The 12,658-nt window shown below is 31.8% G+C and overlaps 1 protein-coding gene across 6 annotated transcripts in view; it reads right to left on the reverse strand.

The window, feature by feature from the left end:
- The window catches only part of LOC134712491 (disks large homolog 2-like), a 104,786-nt gene that overhangs the window by 22,396 nt on the left and 69,732 nt on the right, over positions 1-12,658 (reverse strand). The gene's annotated exons all lie outside the window — the stretch shown is intronic.

A 12,658-nucleotide genomic window follows, 5' to 3' on the forward strand; every position in this document is an offset into this window, starting at 1 on the left:
GTTCGGGGCCCTTTAAAGCTGAGTATGCGGTATGGGCTTTGCTCGTTGTTGAAGGTCGTACGGTAACCTATAGTTGTTAATATCTAAATCATATTGGTCTCTTGTGGAGAGTTGTCTCAACATGGCAATCATACCACATCTTCTTTTTTTTGTAATCAATGAATTTTGTAAAAGATTTAATGACTGGAGAATTTCAGAAAAGGTATCAAAAGTTCACATGAATATTTTTAGCGCTTATCTGTATATTATGAACATTCATTACTATATAAATAGTGTATTTACTTTCAATTCGAAGTTTACTAATCGATCCATAGTGGTCATTGATATAGTATACAGACCCTCTCTATTTAATAAACTCTGTGACTGCCGTGGATGGTAAACTTGAAAATGATAGCAGATAGAATTCTGAAAATGCACTTTATTCTTTGTATATGTATGTTCAAAGTATATAGAAAAATGCAAACTGGAAGTCTAATCTGACTTAAAATTTCATCCAATGAAGGGACAATATCCGGATGCCTTTTTCTCGTTTTTCTCCAAAAAATATCTCAATCTGAATAATCATATGAATGGATGACAAATGGCACTATGCACTGTTCCTATAGGACACAGAGGCGTGTTGATTAATTTATTGTGGAAAGAAGAGAAGCGACACCCAAAATGAGGTCTTCTCGTTTAATAGTATAGATTTACAAGAAAGTCTATTAAAATAAACTCATTCACTGGTACAAAACAATAACAATTTAATATAAATATACATGAGTTTGTTTGGTAAACAGCTAACCCAAAAGAGAAAGTTCTGCCTCAACCTGGTCAGAATTGTCAATTTCTGTAACCATAATACTACCATTTTTAATGAAAACACAGGCAGTAATAAGTATCAGCTAATAAGATGTCAGTCAACATATATATTGATTTTACAAGATCTTATTACTATAGTCAGGATACATTCTTTTTATGGAAATGCCCTTACATTGACTTTCAAATCCTGTCATCTTTGATCTGTACATAGTTTCAACCTTGATATTGACTGGAAAGAGGCTAGTAATATTTGATAGACTCAAATAAAAAACAAGGTCATGCATACAGTCCATATTGTTAAAATATGTTATTCTTGTAATTCAAAAATTTCAAAACCCTGTATTTGCTTCTTTTGAAACAAAATATTATTGCAAATCATAATTTAATTCCATAGATTTGAAATTTTAGTACATTTTAATGTTTGAAATTTAAAATATTTATAATGTTCTAAAACTGCACATCAAAGTGTGTCTACGTGTATTATATAATTTCTTACTGGCAGTTAGTTACATGAATCATATAAAGTTATACAACAATAAACCCATTAAAATGTTATTAAATATTTAAAAATTTAACATTTACAAAAATTTTAAATAAATGTGGAAAACCAAGATGATGTAACTAGATAATTTAATGGACCATTACAATATATATGTACATAAAAGCTCCCCTCATCTTTCAAGCTTTTGTGAATATATTTTTTTTTAAATACCATGAAATGGGTATCATATAAATGCTGGGAAGTTGATATTTATTTTGTAATGTCAAATATAATTTATTTAATAATTTCCCAAAAAATAAACCAATTTTGATACATGTACTCACATAAAATTGTCCTCTAATTTGGGTAAAATTACAAAAGATGACATTTAATACACTCCAGTAATGTAAAGCAAGAAAAGTTAAACTCATTTAAGTTATTTTGAAGGAATTTGCTTATGTATTCTTTTTTATCATGTAGAACTGGTGCATCTGCATTTTGCATTGTAAAATAGAAGAATAAAAGAATTTGCAGAAGACATCTAAATGAACTATGCAAAATTTTAGAAAGGAATTCTTTTGTTTGATTTTTCATCTATATTAAAAGATTATCTTTTGAAATTGATTATATAAGAATTAATAATATTTAAAAAAAAAAAAAAATCAAATAAGCTATAAAAGGGGAGATAACTTAGATCATTTATTATTGAAAAAAAAATGTACAGTAAATCAAAATACAGTGAAACCCTTCTAAAAAAAATATTGAATAAACCAAAACCTGGCTCTACCAAACATTTTCAGTCCAGTCATATCAAATGTTATGAGCTGTGAGCCTGATTAATACAAACATCTGCCAAAACCAAACTAAGTCCCGAAAAAGTTTCACTGCATTTTGTCTTGTGTCCAGCAAACTAGTTCCAAAACTCTAATTTAATCATAGGTTTTTTTTCTTTTCACACAAACTTGATTTTTCCATAATATATAATTTGTACAAAATCTTACAATTATGCATTAATCTGTAGTTAAACAAAAAGCTCTGTGACACACACTTTAGAGTATATTTTTGTAAAAAAAACCTTAAAGAAGCGTCATATAAACTTCATTTTTATTGACAAAGTATTATTCTTTCATTTTGATTTAGACATCCCACCTTCCTTAATTGGACTAGCTTTGCTATCCATTATATATCTCATTAATCATTTGTTATAATAAAGGAAAACAAGACTGTAAACACCACTTATTATCCATATGTGTTTTGTTGCCATCATGCTTCAAACTTGTCCTTTCTGATTCAATTACCACGCAATACCTTTGGCACACCTCTGGATTAATAGATATTCTTAACAGGGATTGTTTTCAGCATGCTCTAGGGAACACTTGCACTCAGACAGTTGTCAAGACCCACTTATAATGATAAAAGACAATTATAAAATAACAATTTCTTCAATTATTCACAATTTTTTTGTTCATATTGTATGCAAACCTAAGAATTTTCTCAGTGGTTTACGAAAAAGACATTACAGACTTAAGGCATTTTCATAAATAATACATTGTCTATTGATTACTGGCAAAATGTGTAAGAAAAGATGACAGTGGTCTTGCAGCTTAGATAATATTATATAATAATGACAAACTACAGAATTACCTTCTTACAAAGGTCTTGTCTATAATGCTTTGATTGAATTGTCCTTCATTAAACACCTCAATGTCATAGAAATTTATAACAAAACAAAAGGGAGTATATTTCAATAGATAATATTATATAATAATGACAAACTAAGGAATTACTTTCTTACAAAGGTCTTGTCTATAATACCTTGATTGAATTGTCCCTTCTCTTCATGCAAAAATCAAACTCCTCAATGTCATCGAAATTCATAACTAGAGGCTCTAAAGAGCCTGTGTCGCTCACCTTGGTCTATGTGAATATTAAACAACAGACACAGATGGATTCATGACAAAATTGTGTTTTAGTGATAGTGATGTGTTTGTAGATCTTACTTTACTAAACATTCTTGCTGCTTACAATTATCTCCATCTATAATAAACTTGGTCAGGTTAGTTTCAGTGGAAAATGATGGTGAAAATTTGACTATAAAGGGCAATAACTCCTTAGGAGGTCAATTGACCATTTTGGTCATATTGACTTATTTGTAAATCTTACTCAGCTGAACAATATTGCTGTTTGAAGTTTGTAAATCTTACTCAGCTGAACAATATTGCTGTTTAAAGTTTATCTCTATCTATAATAATATTCAAGATATTAACCAAAAGCAGCAAAATTTCCTTAAAATTACCAATTCAAGGGCAGCAACCTAACAACGGGTTGTGTGATTCATCTGAAAAATTTAGAGCAAATAGATCTCGACCTGAATAACAATTTTAAATTTTGTCAGATTAGCTCTAAATGCTTTGGTTTTTGAGTTATAAGCCAAAACTTCACTTTACCCCTATGTTCTATTTTTAGCCATGGCGGCCATCTTGGATGGTTGGCCTGGTCATCGGACACATTTTTCAAACTGGATACCCCAATGATGATTGTGGCCAAGTTTGGTTAAATTTGGCCCAGTAGTTTCAGAGGAGAAGATTTTTCTAAAAGATTACTAAGATCTACGAAAAATGGTTAAAAATTGACTATAAAGGGCAATAACTCCTAAAGGGGTCAACTGACCATTTCCGTCATGTTGACTTATTTGTAAATCTTTCTTTGCTGAACATTATTGATGTTTTCAGTTTATCTCTATCTATAATAATATTCAAGATAATTAACCAAAAACAGCAAAATTTCCTTAAAATTACCAATTCAGGGGCAGCAACCTAACAACGGGTTGTCTGATTCATCTGAAAATTTCAGGGCAGATAGATCTTGACCTGAATAACAATTTTATCCCCTGTCAGATTTGCTCTCAATGCTTTGGTTTTTGAGTTATGAGCCAAAAACTGCATTTTACCCCATTGTTCTATTTTTAGCCATGGTGGCCATCTTGGATGGTTGGCCGGGTCGTCGGACACATTTTTTAAACTAGATACCCCAATGATGATTGTGGTAAAGTTTGGTTAAATTTGGCCCAGTAGTTTCAGAGGAGAAGATTTTTGTAAAAGTTAACGACGACAGACGACGGAGACGGACGCCAAGTGATGAGAAAAGCTCACTTGGCCCTTCGGGCCAGGTGAGCTAAAAAAGCAACAAAAAAAAAACTAAAGAGAGGTTATTATAATAGATCAGTCACCAAAGTTTCAAGAAAACTGCTCATAGCACTTTTTAGTTATTGTCCAAAAATCACCTTTTTTCTTAATAGAAATGTAGACTTGGAAAGGTAAAATCTTAAATTCATAAAAATTGACAAAGAGACCATGTCAATAGATAAAAGAACTCCCCATTTCCTTTAGAGCTGCTCATGTATTGTCAACTTCTAAATTTATTGTGGAGCTGCAGATGTACAGTAGAGCTCAAGATTAAAGACTTCCCAATAAAGAAAATGGTCTTACAGTGACTTCAATAGAGGCTTGGTCCACCTATCATGACTCTGACTATAAATTTACTATTGACACTCTCTGGTAATGATACAAGATACCCCAAATATTATCAATGGAATCAAAAGTTCTTTTTAAGAACATATATTGTCAAATGACATGTTATAAACTTTTAGATATTTTTTTTATATTGTAACACTGACACATACCGGTACTCAGAATCAGATATTGCAAATTGTTGGGTACCTGGTACAACAAGTGAAAGAAAAATGCACATGTTACGTCCCTTTCTGTGTCCATGATATTACTTCCTGTTTTTGTGGTTGTTGTTTGTTCATTGTTGTCTCTAAATTTTACTACTAGAAGAGGATAAAATTTGTGTAGAAGTCTGTCAGGGTAATGTGGTGGGGGAGATATTTTGATAATGACTCAACATAAAGAGCCATTCAATTGCCAATAAGTCAACAACAATAACTCCAGGACTTCAAAAGACAAAAATACCAATATTGATAAACTCATCATAGATGAGTTTGACCTCCATTTAGTCATCACTAGAAATATGTCTTAATTTGAACATTTTAAGTTGGTGGTACTAACCCATGATAGTATTTGTTTTAGAGTAGAAAACTTGCTTAAAATCTTAAAGTATAGAAATCAATAATTCACTTTTATCAGATATTCCCCGATTTTTCATCTGAGCTAAAAATTATGTATGAATATATACCACTTGTAGATATCATTACTTTCATCATTCTAACAATGAAATATGCATTTGTTTCCAAGTGGAAGATTTACAGATGGAATAATACAACTCCTGTCAAATTATTCCTTCTGACCTATCCCAAGTGAACATTAACAGTTAACTGTTTGTAATATATATCATTAATGCTTTTTACTGGTCTCTAGTCTCATCTACAATATTTTATGGGTCCCTTGTCAGATTTCTAGTCTTTGCCTCAACACAAATACAGTTAATATTATTGATCAGAAAATACTAAATTGTAACAATAAATTCTGTTGTACTAGTATTTACAAATTATTTTTGTTATCATAATCCTTTATTCAATTAAGTTAACATATAAAAACAATAAAACTTCCTTTTGATAATTCCCAAAAAGTGATAAGTTCATGTCCGCATAGAATATTATTAATACATCAACAAAACCACCTTCTTTAAAATCAAAGCATTTAAATCAATTTTTAGGATCAACAAACTTTTAAATGTATGTAAACAATATTACTGCTTCTACACCACCAGCCTATCTTAACTGCTATAGCTTCGTTAACACAAGCCTATCTAAACTGCTATAGCTTCGTTACCACAAGCCTAACTTAACTGCCAAAGCTTCTTTACCACAAGCCTATCTTAACTGCTTTAGCTTCATTACCAACAGCCCTATCTAACTGTTATAGTTTCTATACCACACACCCTATCTCAACTGATATAGCTTTTATACCAAAAGCCTATCTTAAATGCTAAAGTTTCTATACCACAAGCCAATATCTTAACTGCTAGTTTCTACATCAAAAGGCCTATCTTAACTGCTATAGTTTCTATACCACAAGCCCTATCTCAACTGATATAGCTTTTATACCAAAAGCCTATCTTTAATGCTAGTTTCTATACCACAAGCCAATATCTTAACTGCTAGTTTCTACATCAAAAGGCCTATCTTAACTGCTATAGTTTCTATACCACAAGCCCTATCTTAACTGCTATAGTTTCTATACCACAAGCCCTATCTTAACTGCTATAGTTTCTATACCACAAGCCCCATCTTATCTGCTATTGTTTCTATACCACAAGCCCCATCTTATCTGCTATTGTTTCTATACCACAAGCCCCATCTTATCTGCTATTGTTTCTATACCACAGGCCTCATCTTAACTGCTATAGTTTCTATACCACAAGTCCTATCTTAACTGCTATAGTTTCTATTCCACAGTGGCGGATCCAGAGGGGGGGTTCCGGTGGTGCGCACCCCCCCTTTATTTTTGCCGATCAATGCATTTGTATCGGGATATATGTTTTGCACCCCCCCTTTGCCCTGGGTAAGCACCCCCCCCCCCCCCTTTCGAAAATTCCTGCATCCGCCCCTGTTCCACAAGCCTGTCTTAACTGCTATAGTTTCTATACCACAAGCCCTATCTTAACTGCTATAGTTTCTATACCACAAGCCCTATCTTAACTGCTATAGTTTCTATACCACAAGCCCCATCTTATCTGCTATTGTTTCCATACCACAAGCCCCATCTTATCTGCTATTGTTTATATACCACAAGCCCCATCTTATCTGCTATTGTTTCTATACCACAGGCCTCATCTTATCTGCTATAGTTTCTATACCACAAGTCCTATCTTAACTGCTATAGTTTCTATACCACAAGTCCTATCTTAACTGCTATAGCTGCATTACCACAAGTGCTATTTTTACTGCAGCTATAGTTTCTTTATCACAAGCTTATCTTAACTGCTATAGTTTATATGCCACAATCCCAATCTTAACTGCTATAGCTACTTTACAACAAGTCCTATCTTAACTGCTATATTTTCCATACCACAAGCCCTAACTTAACTGCTATAGATTCTTTACCACAAGTCCTATCTTAACTGCTATATTTTCCATACCACAGGCCCTATCTTAATTGCTATATTTTCCATACCACAAGCCCTATCTTAACTGCTATAGATTCTTTACCACAAGCCCGATCTTAATCATTATAGATTCTTTACCATAAGTCCTATACTAACTGCTAAAGCTTCTTTGTCACAAGCCCTATCTTAACTGCTAAAGCTTCTTTGTCACAAGCCCTATCTTAAATACACTAGTGTTAAGGACCAATTTATTAGTGAAGCTGTTACTAATTCAACTTATCAAACAAATGCATATTTTAAATTCTAAAGTGACATGTGATTATTGCAATGCTTTTACAAACATTATATCAGTATCAAAGTATCTTTTCAGATTTTTTTTCTTTCTTTTTCTTCAACTAATGGTATTTTATTGCCACTGAAGTATTTTTCTACCTCTTTCATAGACAGATTCAATTAAAACATCTAGTTTATTTGATCAAAAGTGTTCCTATAATCTCATTTGTGTTCATTGTGCAGCACTGTTATAAGGCCACACCAATTTAATTTCTTGTTCTACGGATTTTTGGCCTCCAAAAATTGGGGCGAGCGAGCGATTTGAAAATTTTAATAAAAAAATATTTAATTTGAAATTTTTTGAGGCGAAGCTTAAAAAGTTAAGGCGAGCGATTATAATTTTTTTTTGTAAACATAAAATAGTAGGTTTTGACTATATTAAAACTTTATTTATCACTTGTACCTTGACATTTCTTTAATTTATGAAGTATTTTTTCCCTTTTCAACAAGAAATAATTGAATAATTAAATCTGGTTTGTGTATGTGTGACTGACAATGAGACAACTCTCCATCCAAGTCATAATCAGGTTCAGAACAACCCCTTAATGTTATGAATAACCCTTTTATGAGGGGTAGAAATATTAAAGTTATAAAATATTTTTTTTGTAAAAACACTTTAAGTACAAAAGGGCTTATATTTTCCCAAAAGAACTATAATATTTGGTATTAAATGGTCAAAACATGTCCAAGAATTTTGTAATATTCCTGGACTTTAACCATGTTAACACATTTACTTTAACAGTTTAATATTATTCAAAATAAGTGGACCCATCCCTCTTTTAGAAAAGTTGTTTAAAATATAATGTATTTCTCCTCTTTTTGAGTAAAAAATTTTGTCAAAGGTTTTGTATAGTAGCACTGTACAAATTCTTAGTATTTCTATTTTCTTTTCTACAACAGACTGAACAGTAAACATGGTAAAATAACCCCTTCAAGGCCCTTGTCTGAGGGAGGGTTGGTCCCAACCTGATAATAACAAACATAGGTCAAAGTACGGCCTTTTACACAGTGCTTTGATCAAGACCAACCAGCAAGCTATAAGGGACCACAACTTAGTATTGTACACAATTCGAACAGGAAAACCAACGATCTAAATTATATTTCCAAACGGGAAATTACCAATGAACCACATCAACAAACGATAACTGTTGAACGACAGGTCTCTAAATCAACCAGGACAGGTGCACAAACCTGCAGCGGGTATGACCGTCACCATACATTATAATTGCAGTTTAAAGCAAATCCTTCAGAAGTTCTTTGTACTTTATTTTAACAACGAACATGTTTTTTATAGAGAATATAAGTTAGGGGGAAAGAAACCAACGTTTTGTTCATTACTGGTATTTCTATTTATATCGGAGCACTCCCGCTTGGAATAAATTGGTTTCATGCTGAAACAAATATTCTCGAAGATATTTACAGTATTGTGGGGTGCTGATAGGTTTAAAATCGTTATATAAAGGCTAGACTGTGATTTTAAAAAACAAATGTTGAGATCTTTATATCATATTTACAAAAAAACGGTGCGGGAAATGGACATGATTTCATTTCCGGATGCGGGAATATAATAAAAATTAAAAAAAATCTGTTTTGAAAAAAATAGGTGCGGGCGGGTCCGTCGAACAAGGAATCAAATTGGTGTGGCCTAAGATAAAACCTTGCACTGCCAAACAGTGCTTTCTGTTCATTTTTTCATATTTCGAGTAACAGTGACCATATCCTTGACCATTTTACCCCAAAATTTGAAGAAATATTCCCTCCTCTACTTTTACTATCTGGATAAGTTTCTGTAATATCAAGTAAGGAGTTCTCCAAGTTATCATCTTGAAACCACTTTTCAAATACACTGGCTGAAGGACAAACTGACAAAGCATAACTATATGCTCATGAAACTCTTTAAAAGCATAATAGTATTACCAGAACTATGTCAGTCAGGTACAAGTGTAAGTGTTTAGCTTCATGTATTGTGGGGTTAAAATGATCAGGGTTTGGAACTTGTTCAAGAAATGAAGTCCCTCAATTAATTTACAATCTATTTATAGTGATATTGTTCCCATTAAAAAAAAATATGTATATGAAGGAGAGTAATTTGAATTGATCATACAAATTCTTTTTAAACTTTATTCAGAAAGTGAAAACATAGACCACAACAAAGAATTTATACTAAAAATATAATTGATCTTTTAAATGCCAGTTATGACCTTTCCGAATTCTCTGAGAAAGCAGAAAGCGCAAATCTGAACTTCATCTAATAACATGTATGTAATTTTATAATAGGGGTGAATAACTGGGTCCAATACTATTGAGGTCCAAAGAATCTGAATTTGATCTTTGAATGATAAATTGGATTATGGAATATTTTTAATACAAATTTTGATCTGTTAAAATTGAAATGTATCCATTTACTATTGATATGGATATAACAACAAGGAAAGGACAAAACCAATATAAATCAAAAGGACTAAAAGGCTACAAACATTTGTGGTTAACAAAATGACCAAATTACAATGCTACAAACAAAAGTTGTATATATTATTACAACTTTGTGATAATGGTTTGTTATACAAGAACTTACTAACCCTGGTGTGACTAACATCAATAAACAATACTTCTTCCTGTATTGATTTACAAGTATTTAAAGAATTTACCACAAACTGATTTATACATTAATAAATTTTCGATTACAAAATTTGGTTTATCAAATAAAAATGAGTGCACCTTCAATTTCAGTATACAAGAACAAGTGACATCCATGACTAGAAAATTCTCTTTGTGAAGTTGAAGTACATAAATTAACAAAGTCGATTGCTTTTGTTACTTAAAATGTCAATTTGAAATGGTTCAAACTATTTCTATTGAAACATTAAAAGTGTTTTAAGACAATAAACTATAAGTGTTAACAAATTAGCAGTGTTCAAAGCTTTTTGGTAAAGTTGTCCCAAGTGTCAACACCTAGTTTGTAAATGAAACACACTGAAAATTTTCCATTGCTTTTCATATACAACATATATAATAGATTCACAAATTTTTAATTGATTACATCTAAGGAATTATAATTGCTACATGTATCATTAAACAATATTTAGATTCAGTTAAACAATTTTTAAAATCTTTTATGAACAGTTAGTATTAATTCATATGGCTTTTTAATCTTACTTTAGTATTTTACTGCAATATTTTTGTATTTTTGGCAACAACCAAAAATTGTTGGCTGCTCTGTCAGCTAGTAAGTTCAATTATAAAACACTCTTTCGGAGTTTTTAATTATTTTTTTTTTCACTTCAGATATCATTTACAATATACCAATATTTTACAAAAGTTGTTATTTTTCAAACATTTTTTTTTACAATAAACACTCAATACTTTGAACCCATATTTACAATAAACTTGATGTCTTTACAACATTCTTTACAGTTAATCTAAGTATGTCAAAAATATTTCAACAGACAAGCAATAAAATACATTTAGTTGTAAAGAAGACAATAAGTAACTTACATTGTCAAGATTTCCATAGACAATTCATGAATTCAGACCATATAACATAAAACTAAAGGAGTAAGTAGAGTCTCGTTTAATCTACATAACGCTGATAGGATATAAAAGTAATATTTTCTAAATGAAATAGCAGGATTTCCTATAAAGATTGTTGAAAACCAAATATGGTATTCCCAATAGGTCTTTTAGCCTGTAAAATCTTCATTATACTGATCCTAGATTACAAGGTGTAACCAAATTAATATTTCATGCATCAATACAACTTGTAAATCACATTGATACACTTGAACAGAACTTCTTGATTAAATAATATCTTATATAGCCAGAATACAGAACTACCTACACTATTACGCTCATGTATTTCTTATATACATATTTTTTAATATCATCAGTATTATTTAACTGGTTCACATCAACCATGTCTGCCTCTTAAAAAAATATTTTCAATTTAACAGAATTTGTGATTAATACATTTTATACTGTAATATATTTAAAAGTCCTTGTAGAAATAGCCATTTCTTTAACTCTCAGTCTTTTCAGTACTGCTTATGTTATTAAAATATACAATTATCATCAGTGATGAAAACAGGAAGATATATTACAAGATCAGTTAAAAGTTCCATTGAAGAAGTAATAATCACTCAGCTCATAATGATGTTTAATTAGCCATCATATATAACAGAAGTGTAAACCAGACGGTCTCAATTGGAAACAAACTAGTATATCTGCCATTGAATAAGTTGTCAATGTCCTATCTTAAAATCTCATTCACAATACCACCTTAAGCACAACAGATAACCAACTACAATGTACTTTAAAAGGAGTTAACAAAAGACTGTTGGCAATCTATTACCAAAACTACTCTGCCACACAGACAGTTGTCAATAGGCCATTCAGCTACATGTATGCTGAAGGATGCCTCCTGTTGCTGGAGTTTCACGCTGCATTGAAGACCCATTGGTGGCCTTTGGCTGTTGTCGCCTCTATGGTTGGGTTATTGTCTTTTTGACACATTCCCCATTTCCCTTCTCAATTTTATTTGTCATCCCTTCACCAAGTTATAGATCTAAACTACCACAGAGACAATTTTTAATAGACTATTCAGCTATATATGCAGCTATTATCCAATCACAGAGAGTTGTAGATCTGAACATTCTGCACATTCACAGAGACAGTTGCCAAAAGGCCCCTAAGCCACTCAGCCATTTGTCAACCAAGTCACCAAGTTATAGACCCCATCTCACAAAGAGACCAATTGATAATTGGCCATTCAACCACACAAGCAGTTGTTATCCAGGCACCAACGTATAGATCACAACACTCACATAGACAGTTGATAATATGCCATTCAACCACATAGGCAGTTATTATCCAGGAATCAACTTATAGATCCTAACCCTCACAGAAACAAATGACAATTGGCCTTTCAATGTCACAGGCAAGTGTTATCCAGGCACCAAATTATAGACCCCAACACTC

The sequence above is a fragment of the Mytilus trossulus genome, chromosome 3, assembly GCF_036588685.1.
Source record: "Mytilus trossulus isolate FHL-02 chromosome 3, PNRI_Mtr1.1.1.hap1, whole genome shotgun sequence".
NCBI lineage: Eukaryota > Metazoa > Mollusca > Bivalvia > Mytilida > Mytilidae > Mytilus > Mytilus trossulus.